Genomic DNA, 14,823 nt, shown 5'->3' on the forward strand with positions numbered 1-14,823 from the left:
TCGGGGAGGGAGAGGGGAGGAAATGGTGAGAAAATCTAAGACTTATGCAAGTCATTGTAAAAAACTAAATAAATTAATTTTTAAAAAATAAAGGAAAATTACATCAGATAGGTTTTACAGCCCAATAGAAATATCCACCTAGTATCTACGTGTTCTAGACTATTGGCTTAAAATTAAAATAGGAATACTTTCTGATTTTGATGCTAAGAAGACAGTAGCTTGCTTATGTTATAGCTTAATAAGCTTTTAAGTCATCTTTGGCTAAACAGAAAGTATTACCATTGCTTGGCAAAATACATTCAAATTCTTCTCAAATGCTTGGTTATGCATAAAAGACTCTTTTATGAATTCTAATCCCCCCAAAATATTCATACTTTCACAATCAGCAAAAATGAAAGCTATGAACATCCTGACTATGTCCAAAGGTTAAAGGGGCCCTTAAAAAGTCCTAGTTTTTTTTTTTATATATATCAAAAGGCTCCTTATCAACTTAGCAAAAAATTCATCCTGATTGCTAAGGTATCCTTTGAGTGTTGACACATTCCTGGAGATGGTCACATGGATTCAGTGGCACTAGGCTAAATTTTTCTTCTTAAAAAAAATAGCCTTTAGAGACTCAAGTTGACCCAAGGATTAGGAATAAGGGCTTCAATAATATGAAATAAGAGGCTGATCTCAGCCTCTTAGCTAGTACTATCTAGTACTAGTAATACCTGGGAGAACTTTTGATGCCTACAGCTTTTTCATTTGCAAATTCGGATAATTCCCATTGCTATCCCAGGAGCATTGAAAGACTTTTTAATAGATCTCTACCATGTAAAATATTATTATTTGGTGGTACTTTATTGGTAGAGAAGCTTTTATGAGGCTCCTCTTTGGAGGAGCTTTAGATGGTCAGTTGAATAGAACACCCTGCAGAGATAATTAAATGAAAAAGTTCATTTCAAGTCAGTAAACATTTTTCGAACACCAATGATTGGGCATCTGGCCATGTTATGCTTCTATATGCACATAAAGGAAGTTTGTTCTGACTCTGCCTCTCACTTTCTGAGCAACCTTAGACAAGCGACTTTCCCTCACTGAACACTAGTTTCCTCCTCTGTAAAAAGGTGGTGGTATGCTAGATGGTTTCTAAGGTCTCTCCCAGACTGAAAGTTGATGACTATAATTCTATAATACAAATGCTTATCTGAGCACAACTAGCCAAGAAAAAAAATGGTACAGTCTCTGCCCTTATGGAACTTACAGTAAAATTGGAGATACAAGACAAATACACATGAAGTGATTAGAAAGTAATTAAAGATGGACTTGGTAACAACAAAATCTTAATTTGAATCCTAACACTGACACATCCTCTCTGTACAACCTTGGTAAATCATTTAGCCTCAACAAATTTATTAAATAATTTATCCAAGGTAACATAGTGATGATGGGGCCATGCTGGCATTCAAATCCAAATCTTATTGCTATAAGTATCCTCATACACAAAATGGAGGTAATAATACTTGCATTCTTTACAAGATTGTTATGAGGATCAAATGAGGTAGTGGCTGTGTAAATGCTTTGTACACTGTAAAGCACTTTCCAATTGCAAGCACTGAGTTGGATCATATATTTAAAACTGGAAGGGACACCAGAAGTTACCAAGTCCAACTCCATCGTTTCATAGATCAAGAAATTGACAATCAGAATAGATAAGTGATTTGTTCAAGGTCAACAGAGTCAGGGAAACAGAGGCAGGATTAGAATCTCAAGTCCTCTTATTCCAGATCCCGCTCCTACTACTACACCACACTGCCTCTTTTATTGTTGTTGTTGTTGTGTGTTAAATGAAATATAATCAAGTGCCAATGTGTGGTAGAGACGATAAGAACTACGAATAGTCAGGAAGGGAAGATAATAATGTTGTCTCAAATTATCATGGAAGGCTTTAAAGGTTAGGGAACTTTTTGGTTGCTCTTGCAATATAGAAGAACTTGGAGAGATACAAACACCACAACTATGAAAAACAATGGCCTGCTTTAAGGCCATGTTCTACTCAAAATCAACAATGTCTCGCTACCAGTAAAAAGTCCTATTCACAACCTCAGCAAACTAAGTTATGTGTTGCAGGATTAAGCTCAGACATTGGAATGGGATGGGTAGACAATGATGATGACCTCCTGGTCCTAGAGAAGTAGGATAGACTCAGCTTGGAAGAAAGGGGATAATCTAAATGGTATGTGAGGGTCTCATTTCATGAGAATTTCAACAGAAATGGAGGTCATGCAGTTATAGAAGTAAACAGCCTACCATGGTTGTCAACATCAAGATTTATGGAGATAATCCTGTAAACACTGTAAAAAAGGATGCTTTGAGGTCAAGGAGGATGTTAAGGTCATAAAGAATGAAGTCAACTTTTGTCTAAATTGAGGTGATATATACTTACACCAATGATTTCAACATCATGGTATCAGAGAAGATCTTTTCTATCTTTAAATACTAGAAGTTTCTTGGGAAAGCCAAGCTTTATTCATGTTAGCCAAGAAATGTTTTATAAAAAGAAATGTTGCATGCATATACTGCAGAAGCATTTGGAGCTAAGAGATATCACTCTCCTAGTAAGAGATTTATATTAGACTTTTAACTCTATATCTTCTGGAGAAAAATCTTGGGAATCTATGACTTTAGAGACTCTTATTCTGAGCTACATAATAGCTGGATAGCCTTCTTACAGATGCCAAATCCTGATTTATAAAAGCCCAAGAGAAGATAATGTCCTAAAGGAGTTTGATTGAACTCTAACTGCAAGTAAATATGATTAGAATAATTTTTCCATCCTTTTATCTAAACTTTAAGTCACATTTATTCTGGATTAGTTAAAGTATGATGACATGATATAAATAACATCAAAATGGAAGGTTTGATCTCCATGTATGAACCAATTCAATTTCAATATCTCACAAAGGAAATTAGGAGAGAGAGTATGAAGAGATGGTTCAACACAAATTCATCACTACTCCTGCAAATAAGTCACAGTCCATGTGCTGTTACCAATAGTAGGAGCTATGAGTTACATTATCTTTATGAATGATGGGAAACATAGTCTAAATCAAAGTGACACATGTTTTTGAGCTTTGATAATTCAACTGATTTTCAATATGTATTGCTTTATTTCTCTCTTTGATGAAATCTTTTGTGGGGGAAAACCCCACAAAATTCATTTAAAACTTCTCAATAGATTTTGTATACAAATGCAACCATGAAGAATTAGAAATTTTATAAGAAATGAGGATGTCATGTGTTTGCAAACTTGATTTTCCAAACCTTGTGGTCTACATATGTACTAGGTTTATAAATAATAGACAAGCAAAAGTTTGGGGTTACTTTAAAAAATAAAGCAGAAGATCAGCTACTAAAAATAACATGCTAGGTGGAAAGATAAAATAAAGGTGTATTAATTAAAAGTAAAATTCCTTCAGGGCTAATAAATCCTATGACAGTAGAGAAATATAAATATCTTTTAGCTAATAAATACATTTCACTTAGTCTCTTTCTTAAAGTTCAAGTTGTTATATTCAGGGAATCAATAAGCCAACAGATCTTGTTCTTAGGAATTTAGGATCTTAAATTTTGAGCCAGAAGGAACTTTAAAGGTCTTCTAATCCCACCTGCTTATTATGCAGATGAGAAAACTGAGACCCAAAAAGGTTGTGTGACTTACGTAGAGTCTTGTAACAGACAGACGCAAATTCTCAGACTAGAAATAATTCTGAGGAGTTATGGGAAAACAGATAAAAGAAGACACAATAGCATGCAGTCCAACCATCAATTCAATCCAACTCAATTTGATAAGTATGTATTGAGTCCTTACTGTGTACAAGGCACCAAGACCCAATATAATCACTTTCTCATTTGAATATTAAGTTAATTTTCCCTACTTTTTCTTCGAGGGAATATGAAGCCCTGCTATTACTATCAGCAGCTAACCTATGGACATTTCAGTTCAATTCAAGATTTATATGATTGGACACAGCATGAAATGAACAGAACACAAAAACAAGTCTTTTTGCAACAACTATGCTGTAGAAAGGAATAACTTTTAAAGACTTAATATTTCTTATCAACCCAACAATCCACCATGATTCTACATTACCTGTATTGAAGAATGTTATCCACTTCATAACAGAGAGGTGATACACTTAATATGCAGAATGAAACATATTTTTAGATATGTCCAATGGGTGAATTTGTTTTGCTTAACTGTATATTTGCTAGAAGGGTTTATTCATGTTTTGTTTGTTTCCTCACAGAGGTATGGAAGATAGGAGAAAGATAAAATGAATATTTATTGATTTTTTTAAAATAAAATTTAATTTAAAAAAAGAAACATACTAAACACATGCTTTGTGACAAGCATAGTGCTAGATTTGGGGGATACAAAAATAGATATAATAATAGTTAGCACTTTAAGGTTTGCAAAGCACTTTACATATGTTATTTCATTTAATCTTCTTTATCCAGATATGTTTGGTACTATTATTATCTCCATTTCCCAGATGAAACTGAGGCAGACAGAGGTTAAGTCACTTGTCCAGGATAGTTAGTGTCTGAGGTCATTTTTGAACTCAGGTCTTCCTGACTTCAGATACAGCACTCTATCTACTGTACCACCTGCCTGTCTCTATTACATACTTTCTTTTTAAGATATTTACATCTGGTGGATGGGAAAGACGTCAATCATCGATTTGAAGTAGGAAGGGACCTTAGAGACTTTCTAGCTCAATTCCCTCATTTTAGGGATTGAGAGAAGTTGAATGACTTTCCCCAGCATCACACAGCTAGTAAATGCCTGAGGTGGGATTTGAGCCCAGGTCTTCCTGACTCCAAATCTTGTCCTCTTTCCAATGTACCAAACTCTACATATACAAATAACTGTGATTTAAAAAAAGTGAGATAAAATGCACAGGAAAGATCCAGACAAAAATGATATGAGAAATTGTGGAAAGAGAGGTCACTTTTCACTTGGGAAAGAGAAGAGTTAGAGGTCTCATGAAGGAGAGAACACCAGAGTTGGTCTTGAGGGAAGGAAAGGGCTTCACCTGATTAAGAAAGGCTCAGAGTGATGTCTAATACAAATAGGGTAGAGGAATAGCATGAAAAAGACACAGATGTGTGAGAAGATAAGATGAATAAGGGTCAAGTTCAAGTTAAAATTCCATCAGATGTCACCGGAATTTAAGGCCCCTATGTTCTGTGTTAGTGATCTTTCTCTCTGACCTTTCCTTGGATTGTAGTACCTTCCTACTTATTTGTGGAATATTAAATCATATAATATTAAAGATCTTAGGGGTGATCTAGTCCTCCCCCTATTCAATGTTTAAATTTCCTTCTGGGACTCAATGGAAGAGTGACAGTCACCAAAATTCTGACCTCTTGTTAGTATGTTAGACATCCTGTTAAAAAAACATTGCATTCCTACCATGGTGTAACTACTGCATAAAGTAATGAAAGAACAGTTTCCATAAGCCCATCTTCAAGCTCTGGAACTCAAAATGAAATGAGAAAAATGAAGACGATAGCTAAGATATTCATTCAATTTGCTGGTCTCTGGTTTGTTCCCTTAAAAGTAGCAGCAAGGTCTTTTGATAAGTACCTTTCTTTTTTTTAATTTTTATTTTTTTACTATTTTATTTGTTTTCAGTATTCTACACTCACTTCCATATAACTTGGATTTTTTCTCCCTCCTTCCTCCTCTTCCCCCTCCCTCCCGCCTCCCTCCCCAAGAAGGCATATAATTGTATATAGGTTCTACACATATATTCCTATTAAATACATTTTCACCTTAGTCATGTTGCATATAAGAATTATAATGAATGGGAGAAATCATAAAACAAACCAAAACGTAATACAACAGAAAGTGATCTGTTACATTCTGTGATCAAATTCCATAGTTCTTTCTCTGGATGTGGAAGGCATTTTGCCTTAAGAGACCATTGGGAATTTTTTAAGTCCTTGCATTGCAATGAAGTTCTAAGACTACCAGAAAAAATCCTCACACACTGTGGTTGTTGCTGTGTATAAAATTCTCCTGGTTCTGCTCCTTTCACTCAGAATCAGTTCATATAAGTCTTTCCAGGCCTCTCTGAAGTCTTCCTTTTCTTATACCAGAATAGTATTCCATTACATTCATATACCACAATTTATTCAACCACTGCCCAATTGATGGGCCTCCCCTTGATTTCCAGTTCTTGGCCACCACAGAGAGAGCTGCTATAAATATTTTTGTACATGTGGGAGCCTTTCCCATTTTTATGATCTCTTAGGGATACAGTCCTAGAAGCAGTATCGCTGAGTCAAAGCGTATGAACATTTTTGTAGCCCTTTGGTCATAGTTCCAAATTACTCTCCAGAATGGTTGGATCAGCTCACAGCTCCACCAACAATGAATTAGTGTTCCAACTATCCCACATCTTCTCCAACATTTATCATCTTCCTATTTTGTCACGTTAGCCAATCTGATAGGTGTGATGTGGTATCTCAGAATTGTTTTGATTTGTATCTTTCTAATCAATAGTGATTTGGAGCATTTTTTCATATGACTATAGATAGCTTTGATTTCTTCCTCTGAAAACTACCTGTTCATATCCTTTGACCATTTATCAGTTGGGGAGACAAGTATCTTTCAATTGTACAACAATCAAGATCATGACATGATCACTTGTGGTTCTTAAGAATGGGTATCTCATTTATTTGAACCTCAAATACTCTACTAGCTATCAGAACCAAGCCAGTCAATTTCATGCTAAGGCTACATTCTAACAGATTTCTGTTGAGAGTTAATAATTTTCATAAAAAAATCATTATGTATGGACTCTGACAGTGAAGGTTAACTTAAGAAGACTAAAATATCCTGAGTTTTGACAACCTGTACAAGGCAAATAGAAGTGTTATAAAAACATCCCAGGGCAAGTTCAGTTCTAGGTTCTAGGTAAATAAACCATGAAAAAGCTATGAGTTCACCTATAATTTAGCATAGCCAAACTCCATTTGTGGAGTCAAAAATCACAACTACGATTTATTTATTAGTTATTATGCTTAGTTGTTTGTCTACAGCTGTTTTTATCTTGAAGCCTGAGCCTTTTTTTTCCTGGAGTTAAGTTGGAAACAGGCTTCTGCTAAGATTTGTACATTCCAGTTTGCTTTGCATGGGAGAAGATATTCAAGACAAAGGCAGGCAGTCAATAAAGATTTATTACATGGTTATTGTATGTATTCGGTAGAGAGCCAGGCTTGAAGTCAAGAAGACTTGTCTTCCTGAGTTCAGATCTGGCCTCAAACACTTACTAACTGTGTCACCCTGGGCAAGTCACTTAACCCTGTTTGCCTTGGTTTCCTCATCTGTAAAATGAGCTGGAGAAGGAAATGGCAAATGACTCTAATAGCCCTACCAAGACAATTCCAAATGGGGTCATGAAGAATTGGACACAACTCAAACGACAAAACAACAGCAACAAATATTACACGCCAAGTACTGTGCTATGTGCTAGGGTTACAAGAGAAAAGAAAGACAGATTGTCTTCAAGGGACTTACATTCTAATGAGGAAGACAACACATGAAAGGAAGGTGAAAAGGTAGGGAAAAGTAAGAGGGAGAAGGGATCCAAAAGGGGTAAGGATTTCCTACCATTCCTTCTCTTCTAACAAGTCTTCTTTCCCACTCCTAAATGATCCTTTTCCTGTCTCCTGCATTGTGGATTCATTCAGTGTTTTTGAATTTTTTTAAGGTATGTCAATTTTCTTATCTCAATGGAAAGTTTTCTTATTTCCTTCTTAAGCTGAACCCCTCAGTCTGCTCTTTGATCTCCTCTCCTCCTGCTTCCTCTAGAGGTACTCCTATGATCATTCTCTCTTGTGATCTTGTGATCTGTCTCTCCACTGGCTTTTCCCAATAGGTACTCAGACTTTCAAAAGAAGACTTTACTTGACACTTCTACCCCTTCCAACTGTAGTCACATGTCTCCCTCCTTTCACAGTCAAAATTCTTTAAAATTGTCATTCTCAGAGCCTCTACTAATTTACTATACATTCCTAGAATTTTAGATCCAGAACCAAATGTTACCTCAGATGCCAACCAGTCTAACTCCCTTATTTTACAGATTAAGAAATTGAAACCCAGGAAGTTAAAGTGATTTGTCCAAAGTCACACAAGCAGTAAACATCAAAGGCAAGATTTGAATGCAGATCTTCTGCCTTCAGAGCCAGTGATTTCTCCATTACCCTAGCTACCATTTCAACTCTCTGTAATGTCTTCCATCATTTCAAATCAATTCAGCAAACATTTTGTAAGTACAGGTTATAGGCAAAGCATCTCTATGACTCTTGAAATTGAACCAACCATCAATGAAGTCCAAGGAAAGTAACCAAGTTTCTGACTTCATGTTGGTATATTAGGTGTCCTGTTAAAAGCATTGCACTCCTACCATGGATTAACCACTATTTAAAGAGATGAAATAGTATTTTTTCACAAGCCCAATTCCAAGCTCTAGAACACAAAAATAAAATGAGAAAAAATTAGCCAATCTTTAGTTCAGGCTCTTTTCAATTTTCCAGTCATTGTTTTGATGCATTTGCAAGTAATGGCAATGTCTTTTGGTATGTACCTTTCAGCTGTGCATCAATTAAGAACAGATCCACTGATATGACTTGATCACTTGTGATTATCCTGCCAAATCCAACTTTTTTTCAGTCTTTATCTATCTTGACCTCTCTGCAACGTTTACTATTTAACCACATCCTCCCTCTGGACTCTGTCCTCCCTTGGTTTCAGAAACATCCCACTCTCCTGATTTTACTGCTTTTTTTAACTACTCCTCTTTCTCTATGCTAGCTTTTCATCCTCTTTTCTAAACACTTGAGGTGGATGTTCTCCAAGCTTCTGTCCAAGGATCTTTTGACTTTATCTTTCTATCTTTATCTTTTTTTATCTCTTACAACTTTACACTTGGCAATACAATTTGCTCCCATAGTTTGAACAATTCCCTTCATGCAGATGAATTCTGGAACTTTAGAGCACTAAAGCTCACTAGTCTTGACGTCACTGCAGAACTCTAAATCCCAACATCCAACTGCCTACAGGACAAATTTGCCTTGATGTTCTACTGACAACTGAAATTCAACACATTTAAAAGGGAGTTTATTATCTCTCTTCCAAAACTACCACTGCTTTCACTATTTCTGTCTGTGGTACCACCAATTAATCACCTAGTCACCCCTGTTCAAAATCTGCACAATATTTTTTTACTTTTCCTCTTTCCTTAGATTGTATACCCAATCAATCATCAAATTCTTTTAATTCCACCTCTAAAATATCTTTCATGTCTGTTCCATCTGCTCTAGTCCCACTGCCATCATAGGAACTCATTATAATTTATCTGCCTATAATATTGCAATAATGTCCTAACAGATCTTCCTATTTCCCCAGCATTTCGTATCACTTAACTTCCTTATATGTAGATCAAGTCATTCAATTCAACTTAACAATTTTTCAGATTCAGCTGAACAAATATTTATTATGTCCAAGAAAGACTCATTCACTCCTTTGCTCAAAACCCCTCAGTGATTATTGCCTCTGAAGTAAATTTCCAAGTCTTACATTCAGATTCTTCCAAAGCAATTCTATTGTTCTAGCTTCATTCATGTATTATTTCATATTGTAAGTATTTTTAATGTCAGGAACCCTTCCTTAGCTAAATTTTCTTCCCCAGGGGCTAATGCTACACATAGCAGACCTTTAATAAGGAGTTTTTATATAAATTGGTATGAAATATACTCATTTTAGAGAGAAAGGAGGAAAGACATCCCTTATTGTTGCATTGACCTAATTGTTTGGAACTACCTTTTGTTCTTCCACATTATAGGCACTTGATGGATGACACTAAAGATAAGGAGAAAGTATTCACAACATGCTCTAAATATTTTCTATGTGGAATTTGGATGTTGTGTTGATTTTAAAATATTTCAAAAATTCTCTTCTGGTTAACATTTCCATGTGGGATAATGAGGCCCAAGGTGATGCTGTTGTACTCTTAGGACTTGAGACCTTTCCATCCTCCCTGAAGCTAATATTTTTTTTTATTTGTTGTCTGCCCCAATTAGAGTGTGACCACCTTGAGAGCAAGAATGCCTTGATTTTTTAATTTGTGGTCCCAGTGCTTAGCACAGTAATTGGCACAATAGTAAGCACTTAATACTTTTTCATTTGTTCACTCATTCATTTATACACATATGCTTTATCTTGGAGATGGACAATGTTTTATTCTATTAGCTCTCAATAAGACGTACTGGGTTCAAGCTCCAGACAGGAGTGTATAAAGGATGACCTGGTTATGCTAGCCCATTCTCTATGAATGCCTAAGAAGTATCACCTCTGATGTATTCTGGCTCTTCAACCTTAGATAAATCATTTAACATCTTAGTTGTACAAGGCAACTCTCTAAGACACAACAGTTACTGATTTGTATTGGTTCCTAACTCAGAGATCCCAAGTGAATGAAATCACAAGTCTAGACTACAAAATAAAAAGAAAAAAGAAACCTTTTAATTATCTATAGTAACGTATACCTAAAATTGCAGTAGATAATTGAAGTCTATTGATGACCCAAGAAATCTGCTTATACAATAGTTTCAATCACCTTTACCATCAAAATTTTTACTAGAGTTTCTATCAAATAAAATTGGGTTTCCTCTGAGGGAGGATCTAATGAGCAACGTAGTCACTGAGGAAAAAATGAAGAGATGATTGACTCCTGAATAATAGGACTGGGGATGCAGCACACACATGGAGAAGAGCTGCTGCCCTCTTTATTCATGGTTCATGTTCAGGGGAGACTGCAAGAAGACATTTGATTCTAGATTATGAGAAAAAGTAGAGACCCTAGGGAGAAAAGATGAAGACATCAAAGCCCTGGAGACTAAGACACTCAGATATAGATCTGTATATACACATTTATTCCTATAAGGGACCTCATTCAATGGGGACATAGTATCAGAGGGATAATAACAGTCATCGTTGTTAGCTCATATAGTGTTCTAAGATGTGAGAATCACTTTATATTTGCTATCTTACTTGATCCTCACAACAACCCTGTGAGGCAGGTGCTATTATTATCCCAATTTTACAGATGAGAAAACTGAGGCTAATAAAGGTTAATGACTACCCGAGGATCACAGAGCTAGCAAATGTCTGAGGCAGGATTTGAACTCAGGTTTTTCCTAGTCTAAATCCAGTACTCTATCTACCACAATAACTGCCCACTGAAAAGGTAACAGAGATATGATAGACAGTACCTCGACTTTTCTGGTACTATGGAGATCAGTACAGCAAGGAACAGTATTCACTGGAAGACAACTTGATTGTCCTTTAGTGGTGCTATGATGCAAGGGGATTATATATGAGTCCTAAGGGAAGATAAAATCCACCAGAAAAGAGAGTTGTTTGATGTCCACCATAAAAGGGAAGAAAGTTTTCTGAGAATTAATGGACCTACTTACAAACCCATTCTTTATGTTTTTGTCACATTTTTTTTAACCCTGTATTTGATGTTTCAGTAGCCTCTGTACCTACAGGAAAGCAGAGATATCCTCTAAGAGGCAGGAAAAAAACTATATTGATGCCCTTAGACAAAAGAAAAAGATTTTTGTGAGACTCTGAAATCATACTTCAACCCGTTATGTCAAGGTCTGAGGCCAAATTGATATATGGGTTGTAGTCGTATAAGATTTTTTTTTTCCAACAAATTTCTAAGAGGTCAAGTCCTAAAGCAACCATCATAAATCATTTTCATTATCTTTTTTCAGATTCATTAAAGGATGTGATTTATTGGGGAGGGGGGAAGTATTTGCTCTTAAGTGAATTCAATTTCATGGTGGTGGAGAGACAGTTTCTGTGAATATTTTTGTAGCACATAAAGTATATATTTGACTGTCTCAATATGACCACTATAGAATTCAATGTAATCAAAAGGCATAGTAAGTAGATCCAATTTAACCATGTAGCTAGGTGATGCAATGGATTGGGTACTGGTCCTAGAGGCAGGAAGACTTATTTTTGTGCATTTAAAACTGGCCTCTGATACTAGCTGTGTAACCCTGGGCAAGTCACTTAATCCTATTTACCTCAATTTTCTCACCTGTAAAATGAGCTGGAGAAGAAAATGGGAAACCACTCTAGTATCTTTGCCAGGAAAACCCCAAATGGGGTCCTGAAAAGACAGATGTACCTAAAACAACTGAACAACAACAAAATTTAACTATAGTTCAAAGACAAAGCTGTAAGAGGCAAGATTGTTTCCTGTGCAGGTACTACTCATAGAATTATGTAAATTACACACACCTATATACCACATATTTCAGTCATATTTTATTTTGCTGTACTCCTTAATACCCAACTCAGACTGGCCAAAGTGAAGAGCTTGAATGGGTCATACCCTGTGTCCAGTCCATAGGATGATAGGTCATCCTATGCAATTGTATAGGATGCAATCTTTGCATCTTTGCAATTACAAGAGAAGTTGGGGGCTATAAGGTCTAACACCTCATTTTCCAGATTCTGAAACTGAGGGGCCTGAAGAGGTTAAGTGATATAACCAAAGCCAGATAGGTAATAAATAGCAGAATCAGGACTTAGTGAAATTAATAGCTAACATTGATATAGCACTTTAAAAGTTTGCAACCCACTTTAAATATGTTATCACATTTGAACCTCCCAACAATCCAGTGAGGTAGGTGTTCTTAATCTAATACAATCCAATCAGCATTTATTAAGTTTTTACTATATCCCCGTTTAACAGATCAGGAAACTGAGACTGAAAGAGCAACTGTCTTGCCCAGTGTTACACAGCTAATATCTGAGGCAGGATTTGAATTGTCCAACACTCTACTGAACCATCTAGGTGTCTAGAATCCAGCACTGTGAAAGTAAAGTAGCATTATTACAATTGTACTTTCATATAAAACATTTTATTTTAAAACCTCACATGCCATAAAAATTATAATGATATGACTGAAATATAATTTCCATGGGTTATCAAAGGTGTTATGGCTATAGTGACTAATTTGTAGGATTTTGTTTTGTTGTTGTTTAGAGTGAGAACATTTAACTTTCTAAAACAGCATATAATTGTATTATAGCTTTCTCCCTCCTCCTTTCTGGCCTAGCTTGATGCTCCATGTGCTCCTTTTGGGGAGATTCCATTTCAATACATCACCAGTAACATATGTGTTCCACCGAGACTTTATATTCTGAAAGATGTGAATGACTACACAGTTGAAATGAGGAGGAAAGTGGAGTGTTGTGCATTAAAAGCTATGTGGAAGGAAGGCAAAAGCAAGTGATTATAATCAATATTGGCATATTTGGATAATGTGGTCCAGTATTGATGTCCGGTGTTCATCACCTGTAGCTGTCAGCCAAAATACTAACGGAACAGCAGCTGTTGTCATACCACCAGTATGGGAGTGGAGCAATCTCAATTCCAAAATAGATTCCCAAGTCTGATCATATTTTCACCTAATGAACTCCGTTCAGAGGCAGGCTGTGTTTATTTTCCAGACGCGTTTGATCTGAGTGATAAAATGGTTGCCATGCAAATATGTTTAAAACAGTTGTGCCCCTGGACTTGGAAGCAGAAGGTCTTATGTCTGATGTAAATGTAAAATGTCCTCATCTGGGTTTCTGAGTTCAGTTAGTGTTGAGTAAATATGTGGAGACTGAGCTCTGCTCCTCTTGTTATTTCATTAGCTTTGGAAATGGCCACTGAATGTTATTCTCTTGCTAATGAAGGGGAAATGATGTTCAGTGCATTCAATGGAAATAATCGTAATGTTTCCTTTTTTATTTTATGATTCAGAAATCAGATCTAACTCATACATTTCCTGAATTTGGCTAACCCTATCTCATAGAAGATAAATTATAAATTTAGTTTTTAATATTCACTCCCAAATAGGTATTTGGTTTTTTTCTGACTTGGTTTGGCTGATCACTAAAGTATAAACTAGAGAATTTAGCACTGTTGGCTACATTCTTGATAAGAAGTCATCTGGAGGTTTGTACAAGATTTCTCTCAGACATCAAAATCCACCTGGCAAAATTTTAAGCTTATAGAAATATTAAGCAAGGGATTCTTAACCTTGTTGTGTCATAGAAAACCTTTGGCAATCAGGTAAAGCCTGTGAGCCCCTTCCTGGAATAATATTGTTCAATGCATAATATGCGTAGGCTTACAAACAAAAATAATTATATTGCAATAACAGCTATCAAAATCTTTTCTAATGTGAGGTAGTGATATATATGCTTCCTAATTACCAAATTGAATAACAAGACAATACATTTAACTGATAGGCAAGTTAAAGTTATTTTTTTTAAATGGGGTTCCTTAGCTTGAATAAAAACATTAAACTGTGGAGTGATCTGTGTACGACAAAGCAATACACATCTCATGTTGGTCATCCAGTCAGTTTTGATTTTTTGTTTTGATAATTATGTATTGAAAATGCTAATTTGCAAATATATATTGTTGCAAATGAAATTGAAGTTTCCATAACTTGATTTATAACTCAAAGATAGGCTTCCATTAAGTTTTTTTAGACAGGATAACTGTGATCTAGCAGTGGTTTAATAACTACAATGATGTCAAAGTAGCCATGAGCATAACCAATATTTAAAGACATCTTTAACTGTAATATATGATGATAATCATAATAGTTATCATTTACTTACACTACTATGTGTCAGGTACTTTACAAATATTATCTCATTTGATCCTCAAAGCAACCCTGGCACAT

General features: G+C 35.7%; 1 protein-coding gene across 5 annotated transcripts in view; it reads right to left on the bottom strand.

The window, feature by feature from the left end:
• Positions 1 to 14,823, bottom strand: part of FILIP1 (filamin A interacting protein 1) — a 261,568-nt gene that overhangs the window by 228,522 nt on the left and 18,223 nt on the right. The window contains exon 2 of one of the 5 annotated variants that reach the window (XM_072642633.1): positions 11,329 to 11,439. The exons of the other annotated variants lie outside the window; for them this stretch is intronic. The gene's annotated coding sequence lies outside the window, so the exon portion shown is untranslated. The remainder of the gene's footprint in view (positions 1 to 11,328; positions 11,440 to 14,823) is intronic. 5 annotated transcript variants of the gene reach the window in all.

Source organism: Notamacropus eugenii, chromosome 2 (genome assembly GCF_028372415.1).
Source record: "Notamacropus eugenii isolate mMacEug1 chromosome 2, mMacEug1.pri_v2, whole genome shotgun sequence".
Classification (NCBI taxonomy): Eukaryota; Metazoa; Chordata; class Mammalia; order Diprotodontia; family Macropodidae; genus Notamacropus; species Notamacropus eugenii.